This window comes from Phodopus roborovskii, unplaced genomic scaffold (genome assembly GCF_943737965.1).
Source record: "Phodopus roborovskii unplaced genomic scaffold, PHOROB, whole genome shotgun sequence".
NCBI lineage: Eukaryota > Metazoa > Chordata > Mammalia > Rodentia > Cricetidae > Phodopus > Phodopus roborovskii.
In genome coordinates this window covers 25,042,719-25,069,521 of record NW_026126482.1, presented here as the reverse complement: position 1 = coordinate 25,069,521, position 26,803 = coordinate 25,042,719, and the positions used below count along the sequence as shown (strand labels likewise).

The 26,803-nt window shown below is 43.6% G+C and overlaps 1 pseudogene; it reads right to left on the bottom strand.

The window, feature by feature from the left end:
* Positions 1-511: 511 nt before the first annotated feature.
* LOC127229097 (40S ribosomal protein SA-like) lies at positions 512-22,942 on the bottom strand (annotated as a pseudogene).
* Between the last annotated feature and the right edge of the window lie 3,861 nt (positions 22,943-26,803).

Below are 26,803 nucleotides of genomic sequence, written 5' to 3'. Positions count from 1 at the left end.
GATAATAAACATTGGCCTTTTACCCAAAAGGAACAGGAGAGGGGTGGGAAGAGCTGCGGAGCTCTGATGAGCTAGAGCAACAAGAGGAAGACAATTTTGATTTATTTATTTAATTTCACTCATAGTTGGTTGGCAGGTTACTTTTGGGCCTGTGGCAAGGTAAGATATTGTGGTGGGAACACATAGTAGAGGAGGTGATTTGCTCATGCCAGCTGGGAAGGGGTGGATAGAGGGAGGAAGCAAGAAGGGAAGGGGAGGGAGGGAGAGAGAGAGAGTCAGAGTCAGTTGAGTCTTCATAGTCCCTTGTAGGACATGTCTTTTATCATTGTACTGTCTCCCATGAGGCCGGCCCCACCTCTTAAAGATCCCACACTTCAGAAACACCACAGACCAATAATTATTGACCGCATAGGTTCTGGGGTGGAGCTATTCAGCCATAGAGTGTGAGACACTCCCCTGTGTTGCTACTGAGTAATAACTTTGAGGACCAATCTCTCACCTACTTTTTGTTTTAGATGCGGTTGCTGTCAGTCACCAGCACAAAACCCACAGTGAACCCCTTCATGCATGAGGCTTGTCTCATCTTACGGATTAGTTTGTTTGAGCTAGATTCCCAGGTGGAAGTTTCAGAGTCAAAAGGTACCATTTCATTTTTGTGGAAATGTTTCTGGTGATCTGAAGGAGACGGGGGTAAAGTGGAAAAGTGAACACTTTTGCAGCAGACGGTAATGAGGGAACTTAAAGATCCCAAGGGAGAAGCAGGGGCTGTGTCACCCGCAGATGCTGTCCTCTGAACATGGGCTTGTCGGGTGCCTATCTTTTCTAACCCTTTCTGGATGCCCTCAGGCAGAGCTGAGAGCTAAGCTGAGCAACAAGAGCAACGGGGAAGCGCTGGGCTCAGATCCACCTCAGGCAGCAGCTCCAGACTGCATAGACAGTTACCAAGGAGACCTCCCCTCTTTTCCAGGTTAACAGTCCCGAATCTGTGCTGGGTGTCTGGATAGAATTAGTTCAAAATAGGGAGAAAACGAGAAAATGGCTTTAAAAGACAATTTACTTGTTAACCTCGGGGATCAGCACCAGACCCATGGCAGAGAACATTCTGGCCCATTCCTTTTTCTATTCAGCTTCATGGTTTGATCTTTCCTCTCAGCTGCATTTGTTTTAATTTTACTTTAATGAAATAGGACCACCTGTGTCTCTATGCGTCTAATTACATACAGCCCATGGAGTGGCAAATAACCCCACCTCTGAAGAGAAACAATGAGATAGCAGGGTGATTACGAAGATCCTGTAGAAACTAGGAGCAGGGAAGCTCAGCTGCTCATTGTGATCCCAGCAGGCCTGCATCACCACCGGTCACTACAATGGGACTTTGAAGACCTGGCAGCCATTGTTCTAACAGTTGACAGGAAGCAGAGAAGCCTCCAGCACTCTCCTTACTGGATTTTCTACATCCCCATTGGCTTTTCCTAGCCATGAAAGCCAGCCTCAGGGAGCCTGAGTGAGGTCCTGCGGCAGGTGGATGCTGTTTACCAGGTATAACTTCGAAAGAGCACAGTTCCAGGTGATGTAGGTTCCACTCAAGTCACTGTTCATCTGTCACAACCAGGAACAGCCCCTCTACAGCTGTGGGCTAATGAGGCAGGACAGGAGAATTTACCACTAAGTGCTGGTTGTGACTTGCAGCATACAGAAGGGAAGATGGGGGCTGCAAGCCTGGGCTCCCGCTGGTGGGGAAAAGACCGGCTCCCTGTGTGAGCAAACATCAGGAGGTTGGAGATGTCTCCAAGCAGGAGGAGAGCAAAGGGGAGTTTGGGATGAAGGCCTGGGACAGGCAGGGTGGGTCACCTTTCCCACCCATCCTAAGTGCTATGAGGCTTCAAGGATTTTCCGACTCCTATAAAGGGCCACCTATCACTCATAGCCACAGGTTTCCAAGGAAGATCAGAGGATTATAAAAATACAATCATATCATGATTAGTCTGGGTTAGCCTAAGAAGGCAAAGATGGCCTAAGTTGAGCAAAAGCTGGTGAGACAACGCACTGCACTGTTAAATGGAGACAAAAGGTGATGAAGACAGGTTCTAGAGTGTTCATAGCAGTGATGTTTGAATTTAGAAACAAAACAAGTAAAAGCAGTTTAAATGACCACTAGTAGAACAGTGAAAACATGAGTTAGTCATGATACACTCAGTCATATAAGGGACATGTACTGTGCATGTCCTGTGCATGTACTGTGCAGGACAATGCATGACCATGACCCAATCAATGATTTTGTCACATACATATACAAATATACATACCGCATATATACATATATATGTAGGTCTACATATGCATAAGTACATATAAATCTCAAAAATGTGATACTGGTGAAGAAAATCAAGGTAATACACACACATATATATGTACATACATATATATGTATATATATAAAAGATTCATTCATAATTCATTGAAGTACAAATACCACTTATGATATGTGTAAAACATGAAAAAGTGAAACAGACTCTGTGGAGAGGCAAATATATGCACCTTTTCTGTAAAGAAAAGCATGGCCAATATCAACTCTAGTCTCTGGGCTGTATTTATTTATGGAGAATACATTATGCACCAGGAACTGGAGCTGAGAGCTTCATGGATATTGTAATGCCTCATTTGTCCCATTGGGTGGTGGTTGGCTGGTAGCTCTTTGAATATGAATCTCTATATACATTGTATTATGTTAAATATTTCACAATATGTTCTAATAAATATTGGATTAGCCATGAAACTAAAAGCAAACTGAAGAGACAATAAGGGAACTATTATCTGGATTTATTTTAGATGTATGAAGATGAATTGGGTAAGAGTCTAGGCAGAAAGAAAAATGTCATTTTAGGATCCACAGAGCTGGGGTTGTATACGTAGGTTCCTAGTCTTTGAGGAAAAATGCAGCCCACTAATTGGAATTAGTAGTTTATGTATGTATGTATGTATGTATGTATGTATGTATGTATGTATGTATACAATAATTATAGAAGAGCATTGATTCTAGAGGGGGTGGGGAGGGGCATAGGAGGGGTTGAGAGGAAGGAGGAGGGGATGGAAACGATGCAAATATAGTGTATCCATCTATGAAATTCTCAAAAAATAATAAAAATAATGAAAAATGAGAACCTTATTTTATGAAGAAGGCACCAAGAAAATATGTGAAGAGTTACTTTTGAATAGTAAAGGCCAAGAGAACCAAATGTCTTCCTGCTCCCACACCACTGCTGGCTTAGAGATCCGTTCTAATTAGATCCTCCCAAGAGTTTGTGCTGGACTCCCATGGCTTAAGCTCCAATTGAGGAGATGGGAGCATGAGGCATGGTGATTTAGGGGTGTCCTCCAAAGGTTCACGTGCAAGAAGCTTTGTCTTCGATGGACCAGCACTGTGAGGTGGTGAAACTTTAAAAGGCAGGGCCCAATGGCTGGTGATTAGGGCAAAGGTGTTCTCTCTACCTTAAGGAAGAGTCACTGTAGTTCAGGGGAGTGGACAGCTGATGGGCCAGTCACAACAGCCTCTGCACCCAGCCCTTTCCTCTGCTTCATTTTATGGAGGATAAATCAGATTTACTTTTCTGTGAAGGACAATCTTTTGGGGGGGAAGATGTTGTCAGAGCACAAAGTGCCTCTTGTTCAGTAGGAAGGAGAGCAGCCAAGTACCCCCCCCTCCTTTTTTAGCTAAAAAGAGATCCCTTCTGTTATGGTTTAAATGCTCCCTCCTAAATGCACATTGGGTAAGCTGGCATTGTACCAGTGTAGCAAGGCAGGATCTTTAGCGAGTGATGAGGCCATGGGGACTCTGCCTCACCAGGATAGTACCATTGAGGTTTTGAGAGCTAGCCAGTCATTGAGGATGTGGATTCCTGCTAAATGGATGGGTTCAGCCTAATTTCTTCTCTCTGTCTTGTGTGCTCACTTGTCCTGCCATATGTGATGCAGCAGATAGGCCAGAAGCGTCAACAATTTATAAACTATCCAGCCCGCAGTAATTTGTCATAGCAGTAGAATGTGGACTGAGCCTTTTCTGTCTATGTTGGGATACTACAGCATCCAAAAGAACATACTCCAGCTGCCCATCCCATTAATGCTAAGGCTGCTGTGAACTACAGGACAGGCAGCGGTGCCTCTAATAACCTCATGAGCTCACCTGGAGATGCTGTTCCTCACCGAGCAAAAGTAGAGGAACACCCTACTTTGAGAAACCTACTGACTTCTCCTTTAGGTCATGTTCTTTCCCTATCTAACAAATTAGAAAACAGATTCATTCACTCACTCACTCTATTTCTCTACTCAAGGTAGGTGTGGGACTGATCTGTCCCAGGAATGACAGGGCATTTTCCTCTTCTCCATCAGACCAGCTGGTCCAGATACCTGTGGCTTCTGTCCAGAAGTGCCCCCGCCATTGTGGAGACCTGGGTATGTGTGGAAGGGTAGGAAAAGAGCAAAGTTGGCCACTGTCACTGCAGCTGCAAACGGGTCCCTTCAGAAAGATGACACTGAGGCATTTCTGAGTATGCCGTAACTGTACTTCAAAGCCTACAGCGCAGAGGGAAGGCAGCGGAGGCAAGGCTGCCTCTTGGCCTCCAAAAGAGCAAATGTTTGGGAACAAGGGTGCCAGAACAAAACTGTCTGCACTGTTGTCCCGGTCCCTGTTCAGCTCAAGTCACACATGTGCTAAGAGGCTCTTGGCTCTAGGTGGCTGGTAGACACTGGCTGACAGATTTGGGATCTGACAAGAGGCTGTTGGTTTCTTTCATTTGTGCAAATGCCGGAGACGAATTTTAACAGTTAAAGTTGGGAAGGAGAAAAAGGAAGAAAAAAAGAAAGAGAGCCCGAGGATTTTGCCAGCATCGCCATGCTGGCTGTGCGTTTTAACGGATTGCTAGTGGCTGACAAGTGTCTGATCTGGGGAAATCTATAAGGGGCCGTGTTGCCATGTGCTTTCTGTGGAGCTGAGAGGTGCTAATAGCAGAAGCAAAAGGAGATGTTCCTGGGGACCATCTTCCCCCAGTTTCCTGTTCCATCTTGGATCCTCTTGTGTAGGCTGGCATCTTCTGTGTAGGACTCTAACCTCAGGACAGCGGCCTCAAGTGAACGTTAGGACCTGCATCACTGGAGCCAAACAAAGCTCTCCCCACACTCTAATTATGATGATGATGATGATAAATTATAAACTTTACAGCTGCTGAAAAGAGTACTCAGAGGGTAAAGGCACTTGCCACTAAGCCTGGTGACCTAGTTCCATCCCTAGAAGCCACATAAAGATAGGGGAAAAACAACTTTACAAAATTTTCCTCTGACCTCCATGTGTGCACTGTGGCATGAGCATCCACACACACATCACTGCACACACATAACACAAAATAATAAGTAAGAAATTTAAGATAAAAATAATTACACCCAAGGACATGTTATTTTGGAAGCTGTGACAACATCTATTGTGCAAGCCACTAAACCACTGTGATTTGAGTGACAGGTCTAAGTGTCTGATACCACTATTTGCCTGGGTTTTGACTTCTGTATGTCCTAGTCAGCTTTCTGTTGTAGTGGCAATCAACATAGAGAGGGAAAGTTTTGTTTGGCTCATGGTTTCAGAGACTATAGTCCATGATCACTTGGACTTGTTGCTTTGGGCCTATGGAGAGAATGTAACATGGAAAGCACTTGATAGAGGAAACATGCTCAACTCGAAGCATCCAAAGGGCATGAAGTAGGATGCGCTCCAGATAGCCTCTTCCATGATATGCCCTCCAGTGACCCTCCAATAGGCTTACTTGACAAAGTGGTTTCTGGGGACAGAGTTAAGCATCTAACGGGGAAGATAATGTCACTGTCCCACCGCGCCAGCCCCAAATAACACACAGAGACTCTGTATTTAATATAATGCTGTTGGCCAGGTACTTGTTTCTTATCCATTATCTCTGTCTTAAGTATTAACCCATTTCTGTTAATCTATGTATTTCCATGTGGTCTTATCTTACCGGAGAGCTGGCTGGCATCCTGCTCTCTCCAGACTCTCCATCTTGACTCCTCCTTCCTACTTCCTCTCTTGCTTTCCTATTGGCCAACAGTTCATTAACCAGTATGAGAAATATATTTACAGAATGACATCTCCCTTCATAAAGGGGAAGATAATGCCACTGTCATGGCTATAGGGGACAACCTAGTCCCCACTGTGACCCAAGGTACCATTTTGGAAGACCTCTGCTGACTCCTATGTCACCTAATTGGTGTAATTTTTCTCCAGTTGAGGTGATCTAAGACCTACACATGGAGTGTGGGGCATACAGTCTTTCTAGTCAATAATGATAGGATTTTGCCACAGCTTTTGTAGTGCCAGTGGATGACATCCAGGGCTTCCCTGTGGACATCACAGTCTCATCAGTTTCCTAGAGCAGCCACCGATGAAAGGGGTTGAAATCATGGTCAATGCTATGATTTGGATGTGAAAAAATCCCCCATTGACTTGTGTGTGTGCTTTTTGGTTTTTTCTTTTTAGTATTTGGTTCACTCTTGGTATTTTGTCACAATGAGAAACTTAACTAATACAATCAACAACTTTAGCCAGAGGTCTGTCTTAGGGTTACTGTTGCTGTCATGAAACACCAGGACCAAAAAGGCAAGAGGAGGAGGAAAGAGTTTATTTGACTTCCAAATCCTAAATCATAGACCACTGAGGGAAGCTAAACTGGGCAGGAACCTGGAGGCAGGAGCTGATGAAGAGGCCATGGAGGAATGCTGGAGGAATGCTGCTTACTAGCTTGCTCATTATGGCTTGTTCAGCTTGTTTTTGTAAAGAGCTTAAATCATCCACAATAGACTGAGCCCTCCCATATCAATCACTAGTTAAGAAATTCCCTCAGATGACTCTGTCTTACATCAAGTTGACATAAAACTAACCAGAATAGTGTCTGGTGGTACAGGAGGCATTGCTAATACTCTCAAAGAGTTTGAAATACTTCTCATGGTTTATGCCACTGCAGAAATGGGGATATCAGGGAATAGACATAGGCAAACTAGTCACCTTTTGGTTCTACACCTGATGTAAAACAGGGACCTGTAGTTGGACTTTGTTTCTGTACTTTCTATGGACTGCCACCCCCCCTCCAAATAATGACATGGAGACTTATTATTAATTATAAAAGGTTTGACTTAACTTAGGCTCATTCCCAACTAATTCTTATATCTTACATTAACCCTTTTTTATTAATATAATATTTTCCATGTGGCTGTTACCTCTCCTCCATAATTTATGTCTGATTTCTATGTGTCTTGCTGGCTAATATACCTCTCTTCTTCCCAGAGTTCCTATTTCCACAGAAATCCCTCCTATCCTCTCCTGCCTAGCTATTGGACATTCAGCTCTTTATTAAACCAATCAGAGGGTGACATCTTCACACAGTGTAAACAGATACCCTGCAATATTCCCCCCTTTTGTCTAAATAAAAAGGAAAGGTTTATAACTGTAATATAGTAAAACTATATACAATAAGAACTATTATCAAATAAGAATTACATTTATGAGAGGGAGGGAGAGAGGGAGAGAGGGCTTGGATCGATATGTAAAATAAGAAAAATAAATTTTAAAAAAAGGGAAAAAAAGAATCACATTTACAATGTCATATCCATTTGTATTTGGTAAATTTGGAAAAAATACTCTGTTATCTATTTTATCTTGGAGAGTTCAAAATTTTGTAACTAATTAACTTTCTATCATAACTTGTATTACCAACCTAGAAATATCTTTTTAGATCTTAAAAACATTTTCTTAGATAAAAAAATTAAGTTTTTATGTCTCTCAACCCAATATACTTTATATCTCTTTTGTGATTTTTTTTTTTTCTAAATTTGGTAACAAAGAAAACTATAGCTATCTAATCTTCAACTCCTTCAGAGACCTGTGAAGGATAAAATATTACCTGAATAGGAAGCACATAGCAAACAACTTTCTAAACTATAGAAATGGCAAGAACATCTGGCTGCCCGAACAGTCACCCAAGATTTCTTGTCAACATCAGGGCAACCATCTTTGGCCTACAGGCCTAGAATATTTAACACTATTTTCTGTGAAGCAGAAATTTTGAAATTTTGCCTTGTCTTGGCAAAGTTTGGTAGTCAGCTTCTTTTGTGTCCTGTGTGTCCAATTTGGACAGCATAAAGTCAGTAGTTGAAGCAAGGACAGTTTCTTGCACAGTGGCTAACTTTGTCACAATGCAAGCAAACTCTGTATGAAGGCTCTTCTATGCCTATTATCTTCTTTGAAGTAGATTGGTACTGCCAATGAGATGTATATCATTGGCATGAAAATCCTTATAATAAAGCATCTTCAATGGCATATTTGGTAGGTCTCTGAAGTGTTTAAAGATCATGTGTCTGTCTAAAATATATCTATGTCTCTGTTTAACCTTGAAAATGCACTATCAGTTTGATTGTTAACAGATGACTACTGACGTGCATTTCCTAATTATCTTAAATAGTTTATAATAATAGCTTCCAAGGACTAGAACTTTACATTACATTGTTAAATGAGCTTCATAGGTACAATATCTTAAACAAGATATATATATATATATGTATATATATATATAGTGTTCTAACAAAAATAATCTTAAATTTGTATCAGTATGTAAATATCAATATCAGTGTAAGATATTTGAGATTAATAGTTGCTCTTTAGTTTAAAAGTAGCTTCAACAATCTACCCTTTTATTCTAACATTCTTATATCCCATTTTTATCTTTTTAGAAAGAAATCCCTGAATCTAACCTCCTTTGCTTAGTTTCTCCCCTGATCATGACCAATAACAACTTAGAACCAACCCTCAAATGGTGATAAACATCCATAATCCATTGAACAACCAAAAACCACCCACCTCACCTCTTGGGAATGACAAGTTCTTAAAATTACTTCTTGTTGTCTGGAGGCAACTGCATCCTTAGTAGATCCTGAGAAAATTGAGATAATGGTAAAATAGGGAAAGCTAGCTGTATCATTTGTTGTCCACTCTCTGTGTAATAGAAAAGTGCAGGGCTTATCTGAAGTCCTGGCTAGAGTAGTTTGTGAGACTGGACCATCTCAGCTAGCAGTTTTGAAGTTGTCCTGGATGGAGTGTTTTGTTTTGTTTTTTTTTTTTTTTGAGGAAGCTGCAACGGAGGCAGTCTGTGAGGTTGGATCACCTGGGCTATTTGTATTGTCTTCATTGGTGTCTAGTCCTTTTTTTTTTTTTTTTATGAAAATGCACAAACTTTTAAAGGTAACATATATATCTGTATTAACACAAGTATGGAATGTGTGTTGTGCACAAGTCAGCTAAAGATGATCTGTTCTATGTTTGAGCAGGTAAAAGACATCTGTCAACTTTATAAGTCCATTTGGACTGCACAATCAAAATAACATAAATGGCATATATTAATAAGTCATTAGGATTTTGTAGCCAACAAGATTTATCATGTCTCATCCAGTATCAGAGCTGTTCCCCTGTAGAAGGGTCAGCTTATATATATCACTTGTCTCGTAGTTTTTCTTGGTTTCTTCCTTCATGTCTTCAACAAAGATTTTCAGGAGGTCTCTCCTGGTCAAATCTGTTCTCTATTAACTTTGAAGGAATCCATAGCTTTTTGTTTCTTGTGGAAAGAAAGGTATAACGGCTTCCCTAATGCAACTCATTTCATAACTTCTGTTCTGAAGTTAATACATCTTTAAAATATATAGGCTGGTTAAACTTAGAAGTTTGTTTTTGTCTTTTTTTATTTAATTTTATATAACAAAGTCCAATTAAATGAAAACAAACATTTATACACAATATTTGGGAATTTGGGCGTCGTTCTTTCCAAACTACTTCCTGCTGGTAAGGGGTGCTGTCTTGGGGGATTCGAAGAAGATTCAGATATCCTAGCTGTAGTCTGTAGGGCTGTTTTGTCCAGCTGTAATCCAATGTCTCTCAGCAGCATTTGCCCTTCACTTATCAGCATCCAAGAAATTCAAAGTCAACAAAGCACCATACAGGATCCAGATGACCTCGGTATTTCTCATCCTTATGTGGTTTGTACTTTTTATATATTACTTTACTCTCCCTTTAAAGAATTTATTATTTTTAAATTATTTTTCTATGACTATCTATACCCATTTTCTTTTCTTTCTTCAGCATCTAAGCACATTTTTAAGCATACTGTACCTATTTAGCGGATTTTAAGCCTGGGCCTAGCTTTTTTCTCTCTCACACATCTGCAGTGATTCTCTGACAGAGTGAGCCAAACCTTAAACTGTTAGGTGGCAACTAGGCTATTTGCCACTAGGCTCTGCTTAGCACATGATGCTGGTGGCTGGCTTTGCCCTTCCTCAGGTCCCTGAGAGCCAAGCCTCATGCCTTCAGGTCCAGTTCAGGAGCTGCATTTACCCGCCGAGCTCTGGGAGTTTGCTAAGCCTATACTACCTAGTGCCAAGTAGCATGCCAGCTATTCAAGTGTGCAGCTGCACAGAATGGCCTCTTAAAGGAGCCATACCTCTGTAAACTGCAAACATCGTGCCTACCTGCGACTCTATGCTCCCCTGGAAGCCATATCAGACACCATGTTCAGTAACATTTTTGTCAGCTTTCTCAGTCCCCATGTGGATTCATGTGCCCCATGGTGGGCACCAAATGCAGTCTCTTTGAAGGTTAGGCTTAGGGCACATGGGCTCACCAGCTTCCTCTGCTCTGGAGAAGCTTGGCTCCACCACATTCAGACTCACAAGAGAAGTAGGTACCAGGGTGGCCAAGCAGGGAATTTCTCAACACAGTGAGTATAGGATGGGCTTCTCCGGGAGCGACACAGATGGCAATGAAGTATGTGTAGAAAAGAGATGCTCTTACATCCTGTCCCTGTCCCTCCTGCTTTCTGTCCCATCCCTATCACTTTTCTGACTGTCTGCATAGTTTTCCTGGACCTGGCATTGAGGACCTTAACGTGGCTGGGCACCATCTCTTCCACATACACTGCAGTCTCTATTTTTCCATCCAAAACTGCATCTCTCCAACAGCAGCTTCCTTCTCCTGGCCTTCCAGACCCCTGTCCTGTTTTCTGTCTGCAAATTTAACAACTCCAGGAACCTCATGTGTGAGGACTCCCGCTGTGCTGGTCCTTCTATGACCATGTGATGTCACTATTATATGCTCCTTAGGTTCACCCTTGTAGCAGCTGTCAGAAACAGCTTAGTCTTCAAGTCTTCGCTGTGTGTGTGTGTGTGTGTGTGTGTGTATACATGTATATCCAAACTAAATCAGTATATGGAAGAAGAGCCTGCACATCTATGTTTATTGTAGGATTGTTCACAATAGCCAAGATATGTGTGGAATTACCAATGGATGATTAGATAAAGAAAATGTTTTACACACATGCATGCACACACAGAGGTGAGGGGAATATTAGTCAGCTTTCAAAAAGAAAAAAATTGTCATTTGTGACAATGTAAGTGAATGTGGAGAGGCATGGTGCTGAATGAAATATTTCAGATAAAGAAAAATAAATGTCACATGATGATCACATGTATATTCTATAGGCTGAACTCACAGATACTGAACTCAGAATGATGTCCTTTTCCCCAGAGAACATGGAAAGAGAGTGGGAGATACTGCCTCAAAGATAAAAGTTTCAAGAGTCCTGGGGTACCACACAGAGAACATAGCCAGTGACAGTGCATGGTGGGCTTGAAATTAGCCGAGAGTAGACTGTAAGGTGTCTCATGACAAAAATGAACTATGTGAGGAAAGAGCCTGTCTTAGGGTTTCCACTGTTGTGTAGAGACACCATGACCACAGTAACTCCTATAAAGGAAAAACACTTAATTGCGGTAGCAGCTTACAGTTTCAGAGGTTCAGTCCATTATCATCATGGTGGGGAGCATGGAGGCATGCAGGCAGACATGGTGCTGGAGAAGGAGCTGAGAGTTCTACCTTGATCAAGATGCAGAATAAGACTGTTGCTACGCTGGGCATAGCTTGAGCATATAACAGACCTCAAAGCTCACCCCACAGTGACACACTTCTTCCAGCAAGGTCACGCCCACTCTAAAAGGCCACACCTCCCAATAGTAACACTCTCTATAGGCCAAGCATTCACACACATGAGTCTATGAGAGCATTCCTATTCCACCACCAGAGGGTCTATGTTAATCTGATTTAGCCATTCCATGTGTAGATGTAGTAAAGCATTATGCTGTATGCCAAATATATGCAATTTTTATTTTTTAACTTAAAAAACTGTGTGTGTCAATAGAAGCAGATGCAGAAATCTACAACTAACCAATAGGCCAAGCTCCTGGAGTACAATCAATGTGAGGGAGGAGCGATAATATGAACAAAGGAGTCAAGACCATGATGGGAAAATCCACAGAATCAGCTGACCCGAGCTAGTGAGAGATCACTGACTCAGATCTGGCAAATGGGGAGCCTGCCTAAGAATGAACTTGACTCCTTTAATATAGGCGACAAGGATGTGACTGGGACAATATATGAGGCCGCTGGCAGTGGGTTCACCGTCTAACTCTAATGCACAAACTGACTTTGGGGAGCCCATTCTATATGGAGAGATACCTTGCTCAGCCTAGACACAGGGATGTGTGTGTGTGTGTGGGGGGGGAAGGTGCCTTGGTTCTGCCTCAATGAGATGATGGGACAGACTTAGGAGACTTCCTAGGGGAGGCCTTACCCTCTCCGAGGAGCAGATGGGAGGTACAGAGGGGAGTGGAGGGAGTGGGAGGAGAGGAGAGGAGAAATGGGGAACTGGAATTGGAATGTAAAAAATAAATTAATAATAATAAAAAAAACCTGTGGGAGTTATCTCACTTAGACCAAAACAAGACATCTGTGGGAACAATGCATCATGAGTTTTAACCACCAACAATGGAGACATATGCAGAGGGTATGACCTTAGCATGCTGTGGCCCACAGCCTCTCGCTAGCCCTGCAGGCCGGTGGCATCTCCATTTAACAGTGACCCAAGGCTGAGGCAATACTACGCAGGGCCTGGTTTCAAAGTCAGTGTCCCAAGGAGTCTGAGCAGAGCCACACCCCCTGCCTTTAGGCGAGCAAGACAGGCCGGGGAGACAGATGTGTAGCTTCCTAGAGCAAAGCCACCGTGGAAGTCACACTTCTTTGGGATGATGAAGAACTTCCAAGCAGAAGCATGAAGACTGTTGAAGAAATGAAGAAATTGAAGCTGCTCTCTGACAGAACAGCAGGAATTTGGCAAGGGGTGGCTTAGGCCCAGTGTTATCCACAGTGATGAAACGCAGCAGCCGGTGGTCATGAAATATTTATGAATGGGGAGTGGATGCTGCATTCTGCAGCCAGCGCAGGGGAAAGCGAAGTTTCAAGAAGCCTATGATAGCAAAACCCTCCATTAATTATCAGAAGCAAGCTGTAACACTGGTTCCTATGGCAACGGGATCCCCAGTGGATTTTGTGCTTTTTTTTTTTTTTTTTTTTAAACCTGCTCCCACTTACTGTGGTACATTGCATTTCACTGGGGGTTTTACGCTTGTCCTTTGCAAATGAATTTATCCTGTCCTCACTGCTCAGCGGCTGGAGTGGAGAGGACAGGCAGGACCTGGGGAAAGTTAGATTATGCAACTGTGAGCTCAGTTGCTCTGAGGACATCCTCGTCTCTGTGAGCATTTGCACTTCTGGCCCAGAAGGAATGAGGAAGGAAGGGCAGGACAGAGGTAGAGGTCTGGAAGGGACAACTAGAAAGCATGGGTAGTGGAGGGGGCTACTTTTGCCCCCAGTCCCTTGGTTTTGCAATCCACACTTGCAGTAGGGTAGAGAAAGGCTGCTAAGCAAAGTGCCTGCTGTAACTGCAGTAGCCTCTAGTGCTTGCACTGGAAGCCATCTGGAGAGGGCTATTGCATACAGTGGATGGGTTTACAGGAGACTGGGATCCTTGAGAAGTGATGTAACCCTCCTTCTCCTGAAGACTATTGCTCCCTGTCTCCACCATTAAATCTCTTTCTTCTAGGGCAGTGGTTTTCAACTTCCTAATGCTGTGACCCTTTAACACGGTTCCTCATGCTGTGGTGACCCCAGCCATAAAATTATTTTTGTTGCTACTTCATAATTGCAATTTTGCCACTGACGTGAATCATGTTGTAAATATCTGATAAGGGACCCCTGTAAAAAAAAAAGGGGGGGGTCATTTAACCCCCAAAGGGATCATCATGCACTGGGTGAGAACAGCTACTCTAGGGCTAAAAAGGAGTTTTATTTGATGGACAGGTATGCTAGCATAACCGCAGTTGTCAACTTGATGAGATGTAGAATTGCCTGGGCAAAGAGCCTCTAGGCCGGCCTATGGGGGGATTGTCTTGATCAGATTAACTGAGGTGGGAAGAGTTGCCCACTGTGGGTGACACCATCCCTTAGGTTAGGATCCTGGACTATAATATACACACACACAAAGGGAAAAGTGAGCTAAGACAAGTGTCCGTGGATCTTTGTTTCCTGACAGTGTGACTATAACTCCTGCTATCATGTCTTCTTCTCCATGATATACTGTACTCCAGAGCTGTGAGCCGAAGTAAACACTATTGTTGGGATATTTTACTACAGCAAAAGGAAAGCTAAGGTAATGCACACTACTGTGGTCGACTGGCTGTATAGACTGCTATCCACAGAAGCACTTGAGCACAGATAGGAAGTGATGGTACTTTCCTCCATCTCTACACTACTGATGAAAAGCCATGCACATAGTCAGAGGCTTTGCTGATGGAGAGGAGGGGGCAAAGCTCAGAGAAGATGGAGTCACCATTCTGTATACATGCTTTTGAGTGGAATGTTATCTCCGTGTGTCCCAGAGCTGGGGAAATTAGGAATTACATCACCATTCAGACTCTATCCCCACAGCTAACCCAAGGTATGGGGTGGGGAGAAGACACACCCACTACTGACTGGACTCCTTCATGTCACATAGTGCTATGTCTCTGTGGCCATCACTTTATAGCTCCACCCAGGAGGAGGTCTTCCCACTTACACTGAAGGAGTGGTGTCCCCAGGAGGGTTCCTGGGCTCCTTTATTATTCAGGCTTAAAACAGGCTCCAGGGGCCACAAGCTGCAGGGTGAGCTCTTGGCCACAGAGTTTTCTTCACAGACAAGGTTCTGGACCCCTTTGTTGGATGGGGATTTCCTGAGTCTTTTGGGCCCAGTGACCTGAGGGATGCTGTGGTACCTCTCTAGGCCTGTGTTCCTCCTCTGTTATAAAAGGGACTGGTGGTGGGAATAACACCCGCCCTGGGGGGGGGTGGGGGTGGAGGTGGGGACAGGAGTCATTAATGGAGGCTGTTCTTTACCTGGCAGAGCTCCTTCTTAATAATAATAATTGGAATCTGCTCAAGTGAGCAGCCTGGCGGAGAGTCTCATAAATATTCATTGAAGGGAGCTCAGATGTCAGCCCCAGAGAGTCAGGCCCTTCAAACAAGGGAGGGCCTGGAAGCTGGGAGACTCCAGAAGGGGCCAGGCCTAAGACCTCTTTTATGCTGGTCCAGTGAAGATTGCATCTTGGAGGGAGAGAGACAGCTGGGAACCCTCTCCAGTCAGGAGTACACAGTGCACAGTCCCTGTTCCAAGTCAGTGAACCCCTTCTGTCTGGCTCTGCCCCTGACTACAGTCTCCTCAGACAGGTGCCTTTATTCTGACACACGAAGACTGGAAACAAACCTGTTTGTGTTTTTGAAATTGTACACAATGATGGGAGGCCATGCAATGCTTCACTAAGGTGCACAAGCCCAGATGTGGTGGTGCTCGCCTATAGTTCTAACATTCATGAGGCTGAGACAAGAAGATGGTCAGTTTGAGGTCAGCCTGGCCACATGGCAAGTTCAAGGCAAGCATAGGCTACATAGTGAGTCTGGGAACAGCCTAGGATACATATATATTCCCTATCTCACAGGGGAAGAAATTTAAAGGGCATCACAATAAATACACTTCCAAAACCACTTATTTTTACTGGTGAAAATATTAAGAGTTTTCTTTCTCAGCTTTTTGGCACATTTAGTATGTCATTATCTGTAGTCACAGCCCAGCTATGCAAATCACAACCTGGAACTGATCTGTCTTCCCTCACTGTGAGTTAGAAGTCACCAGCCCCTCTCCATCTCCCCAACCTTTTCAGCCTGGGCTGCCACCATTCCACTCTTAACTCACACAAGACCCATTTATCAGGTTCTACATGTAAGTGGGACCATGTAGTATGTGCCTTCCTGTACCTGTCTTATTTCGCTTAACATGATGTCTCTAGGCCTATCTGTTGTCACATGCCGTTTCCTAAGTACCTTGGGGTACAGCCTGGGGGTACAGGTGTCCTCTGATCTGAAAATGTCCCCAGTTCAGAGTGCAAAATGTTGATGAATCTCCCAAAGAGTTAGTCCCCTGCTTGTGGCTTCCAAAAAAACTAACCCTTATGTTGTAGAGAGATTTCCTCCCAGGCAGTTGCCCAGAGCCATTTGTTGTCTAGAGGGTGAGCAGAGACTGTTCTATACCCATGGAATGATTTCAAGTAAAAAATAATGTCCAGGTCACAGGACTTGTCTGAGAGAGCTGGGGAAAAGCAGGGAGGGGCAGGCAAAGAGTTTCACCTCTGAGGAGGCTAATGGGGAAATGGGATGCTTCCCAGCCAATTGCTGTTAAGTGACTATTGAAACGAATGCCAACCACCAGCACAGCATCAAGAGAACATCTGCCCCAGAAGGGGCCAAAGCAAGGAGAAAATGACTGAAACCCTGATCCAAGCACAGAGTGCTTCAGAAACAGCTGAGGACGGTCTACTGTGATGTACAGATAGATGATGAGGGCACTTTAAGATGATGTGAGGATTGAGGTGATACGCAAGTGAGGAGGGACAGGTCAGGTCAGGCTGTGAGCACTGTAAGCCCAGAGCCTGTTCTCTACCCCCTGAGACAGTGACAAGATTGCAAGTGACAGGACAACTCACGCCCCACAGAACGGTATCTAGCTCAAGCCTGTATAATCCCTGCCTCTTGAACTAGGGTCAGGAGGCTCCTAGCTGCTCACTAGCTCTGGGATCACACACACACACACACACACACACCTTCTCCCCTGTTTCCTTATCCATTTACTGAAATGTTAGAGGACCATTCAGGCAAATGTTTGTCAGGCATAGTGGGTCACACTTGCCTATAATTACAGCACTTGCGAGGCCGAGACTGGAGAATTGTGTCAAATTCAAGTCCAGGCTAGATTATAGAGAGCCCTGGGCCAGCCTCAACTACAGAGTCAGACCCTGTCTTAGGGAAGGGAAACAGAAAAGCAGTTGTGATGTAGGAGTGCTTCCTTGTCTGGCTCTCTTAGTTTGCTTTGTGTTGCTGTGAAAACATCCATAACCAAAAGGATTTGTTTCAGCATACAGGTCACAGCTTGCCATCAAGGGGAGGTAGGAACTGGAGACCACAGAAGTATGCAGCTTTCCGGCTTGCTCCCCGAAGTGTTCAGTATGCTTTCTTATATACTCCATGGCCACCTATCCAGGCATAGTTCTGCCCATGGTGGGATGGGCTTCCTCATAGCAATCACTAACTAATAAAATGTCCTTCAGACTTGCCTAGAGGCAACCTGTGGCGGTTTTTAATGAGAATGGCCCCCATAGGCTCATAGGTTTAAAGGCTTAGTTCCCAGTTAATAGAACTGTTTGGGAAGGATTAGGAGGTGTAGGCTTGTTGGAGGAAGTGTGTCACTGGGGGTAGGCTTTGAGGTTTCAAAAGCCCACACCAGGCCCAGTATTTCTTTCTCTGCCTGCTGCCTGTGGATCAGGATGTACTGCTCCAGTACAATGCCTGTCTACTCCCCACCATGATGAAAATGGACTCACCCTCTGAAATTATAAGGGAGCCCCAGATTAAATGCTTTCCTTTATAAGTGTTGCCTTGGTTTTGGTTTTGTTTTAGCAGCAGCAGAACACTGACTAGGATATAATGTGAGGACCCATTTTCTTAATTGAGGGGTTTCTTCCCAGATAACTCCAGCTTGTGTTATCCCATGGGTAGGGTGGTGTGGTGGTAGCAGAGTTTGGAGGGCAAGCACTGACTCTAGTGAAAAATGACTGGAAGGTGACGTTTTATTAGCTGATCCCGCTGAGCTGAGATAGATGCGCTGTAGCTGCCAGATGAAAAGATCATCTAATTTGTTCTAGTAAAATGAAAACTCGGGGATCAGATATTGAGATAAAGACCCGAGTGACGGGCCAACCTTCTCTCCACGTTCTCCAGAATCTCCAGTACTGGAAATTCCCCCCAAACTCCTCCTAGGTCTCTTCCTGTCCTCTCTAGCCACCCTGCAAAGTCCTCCAAGATGGTATGGCTAATCCCAGTTGGCCAATCACTGACTCCATCCTAGATTCAAGGTCGATTTATTGGCACAGTGGGGTGGCTGCATAAACAATTCTCCTGCAACAGTGTTTGATGCCTAAACACTAGAAATAGAACCCTGAGTTCACTCATCACATCTTCAAAGGCCACATGATCCATCCTTCTCTAGCTTGTTTAGGAATTCATTGTCTTGGGATCTCAATTGAATGATTCTCTGTGGGGCTATATCCCTTTGGGGTAGGAAGAGTGGCGGGGGGTAGCAGTGTGTACTCTAATCAGACACAGGACAAAGACCACATATTTTTTCTTTATTGTGAAAACTAGGGGAAAAAGTTGAAAGTAGCTAGTGATTATTAGAGCCTGGATCTATCTGTGTGGTGTGTGTGTAGAAGGTGGTTTGGCTATGATATAGTATGAAACTGTGACTCCAGCTCCTGTTGGTTTTTAACATGTGTTAGTAAGAAACACACAGTTTGAATTTTAATGATTTATTTATATTTGTGTGTGTGTGTGTGTGTGTGTGTGTGTATGCACATTTCATGCATTGTCCTTGGTGACCATAAGAGTATACCAAATTCCCTGGAGCTGGAGTTACAGGCAGTTTTGAGCTACCCAACAAACAATTTCAATAACAAATATAATACACATACTGAAAAGCCACACCGTAAACTAAACATACCAGATTTTTAAAAATTAGAGCATTGCTGGACAGTGGTGGTGCACTCAGGAGGCAGAGGCAGAGGCAGATGGAGCTCTGTGAGTTCGAGGCCAGCCTGGTCTATAGACCTAGTTAGTTCCAGGACAGGCTCCAAAACAATACAGAGAAACCCTGTCTTAAAAAAACAAAAACAAAAACAAAAAAAGATCATTATTAAAACTCTAACCTCTCTTGTTCCTTTACACAGTGATTCTCCCCTCTAGGACAGCCACAGTCTTGGCTTATGAGAACATGGATTAACCCTATCCTGGTTTAGTTGGCTTAAAGGGATTCAGATAACTTATACTATTGTCTGTCTTCTTTTCCTTAATACTGAGTTTGTCGATTTCATGTACATTGTGTGTAAAATTGCTGTCTTAGTCATGGTTTCTTTTACTGTGCAGAGACACCATGACCACAGTAATTCCTAATGAAAAGCATTTAATTGGGGCTGGCTGTGAGTTTCAGAGGTTTAGCCTGTTTTCATCATGGCAGGAAATGTGGTAGGTAGCACGTAGGCAGACATGGTGTTCAAGAGGTAGCTAAGAGTTCTACATCTTGATTCACGGGCAGTAAAAGTGAATACAACACTTGGCCTAACTTGAGCATCTGAGATCTTGAAGCCCACCCCTTAGTGACAAACTTCCTCCAACAAAGCCACACCTTTCAACAAGGCCACACCTCCTAATAATGCCAATCCCTATGGGCCAAGCATTCAAATACATGAATATTTGAATACATGGGCAGTGGGGTGGGGGAGGCATTCTATTCGTACCATTACAGTTGCCAATTCATTGAGATCACTGCAAATATTCTACTCTGTGAATGTTAATAATTCATGTATTGCCATCCCACCATTGTTTAGCATTTATAGAATTGTGTGTTTTATTTTATATCTGTACTACTCTGCATATCACAGTGTGAGTGTTCTGTGCAGCCCTTCTTAGCAGCGCTGAAAAATGGACTCTGAATGGGAGGTTCTGTGCACACTCCACTCCAGTACGTAGATATTGCCAAATGTTTCCTGATGGTTGCACCACGTCAGCCTTTTAGCCTGCAGTGTTTTGGAGTTCCAGTTGTTCTATATCCCTGTCAATGGATACTATTTTCTGTTTTTTATTTAAGCAATGATGATGCTATATGATTATATATCAATTTGTATTTAGCCCAATAACTAATGGAATTGAGTATAGATTTTTATTTACTCATTCTTATTCAGATTTATTCACTTTGCTATTGGATAATGTCATATTCTTGTGGACTCGTAGTAGTTTTAAAAGAAAAATTTCTATGAAAATGAGATATATAGTAGTATGAGTAATGTCTGGTTCTAGGCTTAGAAATCTGAACCCCAGGTACTTTTAGAAGCAGGTGGTTGAGTACTCACAAATCTCATCACTGAGAAAACCTAAGCAGGGCACACATCAACTTCAGCTCTTCCGAAATGCAGGGTTTCTCCTTGAATGATGAAAAGTTCTCTTCCTCCACTTCCTACCACACTGGGAACAATGGGAGTGAGGAAGGTCATTTCAAATGGGATGTTTAAAGGAAGATAATAAAATGGTGTGTGGGCATTGAAGAAGGCTGAGAGTAGGGCATTGTAAGGGCTTGTTACATCACTGGACATATCAATGTGATCAACAGTGTAAGTGTTACAGCTCTGGGTGGGTAGGTTTCCCCACTGCAAATGTTACAGCTTTTCTGGGAGTGGGGAATGTTTCCCAAAGCAAGTGCTCCAGCTCTGAAAGTGATCCTGGCAGTCTAGAGCCAAAGCATACCACAAAGTCACACCACAAAAACAAAACAAACATAAAACAAAACAAAACAAAAACAAAAAACCTCCCATAAGAGATTTATTGGGAGGGAAAATCCCAGAAAGGTGGCTAGCCCTCTGCTCAGGCAAGAAGCAGCAGAGAACTGAGCAGAAGACAGGGTTTATAGGGTTTCTTCAAGGGGCAGAGCTTTCCAGGGTGGGGACTGGTAGGTTTTCAAGTCCAGAGTTTGGCCACCTACTTCTAGAGGGACTAGGTCTGGCATGAGGTTAGAGTTCTCTGTGGGTAGAGCCTAGCAGTCAGAGGTTCTTAGTGGTTGGGCCTGGCCACCCAGGATCCTTGAGGGGCTTACAAATAAGAGCTAGTGAGATGGGATTTCATTTAAACGAGTATGGTCAAGATATAACAGGTAAGTATAGAGAGACTTATGATTAAGATGGGCAAGGGTTTGCAGAATTTACAAGAGCTCTGCGAAACAATGCTTTTGCTTACTTTGAGGACATTCTGAAGAGCTAAAACTTGCAATTAGAGTGCCTCTGGAAACCACCCAGGAGGCATGCCTGAAGACTCTGGGACCTCTGTTATCCTAGTTGCAAAGGACTTAGACTTGCCTTAAGTTTAAGCCTCAATTAGTGATCCAGCCATTGTTTGTTCCTCACCAACTGCCTTTAAATCCAGAATGAAAGCAAATCTTGCTGTCTGTGGCTGGCACTACAAAAGGACATTTCCTTCTTGTGAGGCATTTTATACACTGATATAAAGCAATATAAACATATTTGTTACATTGTATTACATTTTTATGTATGCATGTATGTATGTAAGGTGGGCACACACATGCCACAGTGTGTATTTGGGAGTCAGAGAACAACTTGTAGGAGCTGGTTTTCATCTTCCACCATGTAGGTTCCAGGGATGTTATTTAAGTTGCCAGGCTCTGTGGCCAGTGCCTTTAATCTCTGAGTCTCTTCACCAACCTGACATAATTTTTCTTAATGTAACTTAAATGAAGCCCAAACAAGCATTCTTGACTCTCATCTATTGAATACATCTATGCTGAATAGCTGGCTGTGTGCAATGTATTGTAAATGGTAACATCATAAATGACAAAATATAAATAACACAAGGGTTTTGCTTTGTTTTTTTCTAGCTTGTACAAACTTTATTTTCCTTCCACCTTTTTCCCCTTTGCTCGGGTGTATGCAGAGCAGTTCAGGAGTGGTGGCTCCAACCCACTCAGTGGCCTGCGCTGTGGTAGCTGCTGACCAGTCCTCAGTGGCTGGCTGGACCCTCCAGTCTTCAGTAGGAAACTGCTGGAATGGTACAGAGGGTACCTGAACACCCTCAGACCAGGCAGCCACCTCTGGCTGAGCAGCAGTGAACTCGGGGGGCTGGTGCGGTCCATTCGCCCTGAAATTCCTCCTTGGTCACAGCCTTCTCAGCAGCAGCCTGCTCATCCTTCTCAATCACCTCTGGGTCTCTGTAGAAGTAAAGGTCAGGCATGACCTCCCATGGGTGCTCATGGGAGATAGTGCCATGCATGCGGAGTACTTTCCGGGCCAGCATCTACCACATCAGACCCACCAAGTGAGCTCCCTTGTTGCATGGAATGGCGATGTCCACGTAGCACAGAGGAGAGTGTGTTACACAGGGCAATGGTGGGCAGGTTGACATAGATGCCTCTGTGAGGGCCTGGTAGTCAGCCCTGGCCAGGGTCAGTGACCACTAGAAGCCGTGGCTCCCGGAAGGCTGCTTGGATCTTGTTTGTGAAGGTCCCTAGAGTGAAACGGCCAGCAATCGAGTGGCCCCCGTGGCAGCAGCAAACTTCAGTACAGCTTGCTGCCCAGTGTTCCTGGAGGAGATGGTGCTGACATTGGCGGGGTTCTTAATAGCAACGATGGCTGGGGCTGCCAGCATCGGCTTCTTCCAGGTCCTCTTCAGATTGATGATGTAGATACCATCACTTTTCCTTTTGTAGATGCACTGCTCTATCTGAAAGTCAAGGTTGGTGCCACCTAAGTGGGCTCCTGCAGCAAGGAACCTGAGGACATCCTCCTCCTTCATTCGCAGGACATCAAGGGCTCTGGGCATTGTGTAAGTTTCCCTTTAAGTAACACGGGAATCAAGAACAATGGCGTATGGACCCATCCCAGGGCAGCGCAGAAAAAAAAAGAAAAAGGCAACACAAGGTTTTACCTGCAAGGAGCTCACAATACTGTGGGAGAAGTAAAGGAGAACAGTGTTAACTTGAAGATGATATGGTGGTTGTCATACTGATACCGATTTACAGTGGAATAACAAGAGAATGGAGTCCTTATAAGGTGGCCAAAGAGGGAGGGGGCTGGAAAAGACACTTTGGGAAAGGCATCTTGAAACAATTAATGACTTCAATGTTGTTTCTACTTATCCTTTGAAGGAGGGATAGATGTGTTTGGGGAAAATTAGGAATTATAAGACCTTGCCATGTATTGAGCAGAAGGGAAAGATTTCCAATTTCCTGTCTCATTGAAATAGTCACACTGTTATACAAAGAGCCTTGTGATTTACATTAACGAACATTTTTTTTTGCTTCTCATTTTGAACATGAACTCAATAAAAGTTAATTAAAATGTAAAATTCACAAATGACCTTGTGTAGGTTAATTAAGGCTAATGAAAACAAGCTATTCTTCATGGCTCTTCACCTGTGGAAACCTAAGAGAACAGCTCTCAAAGCAACTGGCCTCATGGCTTTCGATGTCTATGCTGAAAACTATAAGAATGGAAACCCGGAAAAGCAGGGGGCAGGGTACATGCAAGAATTTGTTATCCTAGAATTCAGGGGAAATGACCTCTGACATGTCGGGCTGAGATGAGTGAAGGCATGAAGGAGGGGGTGGAGAAAAGCAAAGGTGTAAGCTAAGCGTCTCCATAGACATCTGCAAGCCACAGCAAGTGGTGGGTGGGGGCAGTTAGGAACTAAGATGGCGAATACTGGTTGTAATAGAATCTCTTGGAGACAAACCTCCCTGTGTGTCTGTGAGGAAGTTTCTAGATTGTGTTAGTTGAGGTATGACGATGTACCCTGACTATAGATGGCATCGTTCCATGGGCTGAGATCCTGGGCTGAATAGAAAAGAGAAAGAGCTGCCTAGCATTCATTGCTTCCTGACTGTAAATACAGTGTGACCTGCTGTGGAATAATCCTCCCGTATATTGTGAAAATGTGTTGTTCTCATTGTTAATTAAAATCTGATTGGCTGATAGCTAGGCAGGATTTTCAGGGCAGAGAGCATGCTGGGAAGAAGAAGGGTGGAGTCAGAGGAGTTGCCATCAGATGCAGAGGAAGCAGGGGTTCCAAGATGAAAGAGAGGTAACGACATGTGGCAGAATGTAGATTAATAGAAATGGGTTAGTTTAAGTTATATAAGAACTAGCTAGAAACAAGTCTGAGCTATTGGCTGAGAATTTATAATTAACATTGAGTCTCCTACAGTGACCAGCTGCCTCAGGCTCCTGCTGCTATGACTTTCCATGACAGTGATGGGCTGTGTCCTTGAACTGTGAGCCAAGACAAATCCTTGTCTCCTTAAGTTGTTCTCATCAGGTGCTTTGTTACAGCAGAAACAGGCTCTAATATAGAAAAGTCTGTGCTCTTCTTGAGAGCATCTGACAAAACGTCACTCTAGTCAGTTGGGAGGTATTTGGCTGCAAGGAATAGAATTCTGTACTAACTTTGATCAGAAGAAGCAGCTGCTTTGCTCTCTCACATGGTAACAAGTCTGGCTGGATACAATTCCAGGACTGCTTAATCCACCACCTCCCTGATGGCTTGAAATCCAGGCTGTTTCCATCTTTTTGCTCTGCCATCCTAAATGCTTGGCTTATGCTAATGGCTGCTCTGCTAATAAATGGATACTGGGGTTTCAGGAATAGCACAACAGTCTCAGGTACAAAAGCAGAAATGAATAATTATTACTTTCAAGTTACTAGTTATTGATGTATTTACTTATTTAGCAATGAAAATCTCTGCAGGATCCTCCCAAACACATCTCTTTTAGTTTCATTGACAGCTGCACACCATTGTGTAAGCCCCCAAACCAGTCATTTACAGAGGAAATGATTCCACATTATCTGGCCATGACCTCTCAGCCCCAGGTAAGCAGACAGCCTAGCTTCCCATGAAGGGCTTGGAAACTTGGACAGGATGAACAAAGGTACAGAGAGTTCTAGTTGCAGGAAAACAAATGGAGAAAGTGTAAAGGCACCCAACTCTTCAAGCTCCACAGAGCTATCTGCTTCCTCTGCCCAGGTGTCCTACTTAGGGTTTCTATTGCTGAGGAGAGACATCATGGCCACAGCAACTCTTAGAAAGGAAAACATTTAATTGGGCGGCTTGCTTACAGTTTCAGAGGTTCAGTCCATGATCATCATGGTGGGAGATGGTGGAGCGTAGGCAGACATGATGCTAGAGATATAGCTGAGAGTCCTACACCTTACAGGCAACAGGAAGTAGTCTGAGACACTATCTTGAGCAATTATGACACCTTGAAGCCAGCCTCCACTAAGACATACTTCCTCCCACAAGACCACATCTACTCCAACAAGACCACACCTCCTAATAGTACTCCCTTTGGGGACCATTTTCTTTCAAACCACATCAGGTTAAAGAGGTACAGTCTTGAGGACTGGAGACTGACCCTTTGGTCATCTCATTTGTCTTGCTAGCAAACAGAATCATTCCAGACAAATAAATGAGCACAATGTAGTAAACATTTGGTTACACTCAGACCATTGGGGGACAGAGCACATAATAAGCATGTAGGAATACTTTTAGAAAAATTGTGGGGTATCTAAATTGTAGGGAGCTGTTCCTTTCTGTGTCCTCCCTTACCATTCATGCCCTTCCCAAGAGACCATGTATATGAATTACTCTATTCATTGCTATGATGAAATACCAGACGAGAAGTGACTAAGGGAAAGAGGCTTTATTTTGACTCACAATTTAAGAAGGGATACAGTCTATCATGTGGGGGGGGGAGGGAGAGGCACCCAACAGGAACGTGAGACTCCTGGTTTCATTTCATACACAGGCTGGAAGCAGAGCACACTGGATGCCAGTGCTGAGCTTGCTTTCTCCTTTTTTATTGAGTTCAGGGCTCTATCTCATGGGCTGGTGCAGCCGAGAGCAGGGCAAGTCTCCCCTCCTTGGTTAAATTTCTATGAATATCCTTAAAGACACACTTAGATGTGTGTTTCCAAGAAGATGATAAAGCCAGTTGAGTTGACAATCAAGATTTATCATCACACCCAGGATGTGCTTATATATTCCTCTCTGTTCTACCAACTCATCCAATACATTCATGTAAAGTTTGCATGGCTAGTGAGCACACACTAGGGATCAGAAAGCACCAAATACCAAACCTCAGCTCCACCTCCATCTCCCAACTATTTTAAGCCCAGTTTCCTCAAATACAAAGGAGGACACTGATAATGGGTCATTGTTACTATAGTCATTGTTGTTATTTGTAATTTCTGACAACTTTGAATTCTCAGTAGCTTAATAATAAATGTTTGCTTCTCACTAATACTGAGTCCCAGTGTGGATGATTCTGATCAGGTAGCTCTCCTGGTGACCCAATGACTCAAAGATCTCTTCTATCATGTGGCACCATTGCCCTCTATATATAGGAGAGATTAAGATCATGCATTGCTCTTGCAGAAGAATACACACTTTTCTTGACTCTTTGAGCAGCCACACTCATGTGTACATACCATTTGTGTACTCACACATACAACTTCAAAACTAAAATAAATCTTTAAAACAAACAAAAACCACATCATCTCTGAAGTTTCTGAAGGATGTGGTCACACCTACCTTAGCTTAGAGCCTCATGGTTGAGAGATAGAATCTCATCAAATATGTGTAGATCAAGGGTGTGTGTGTGTGTGTGTGTGTGTGTGTGTGTGTGAG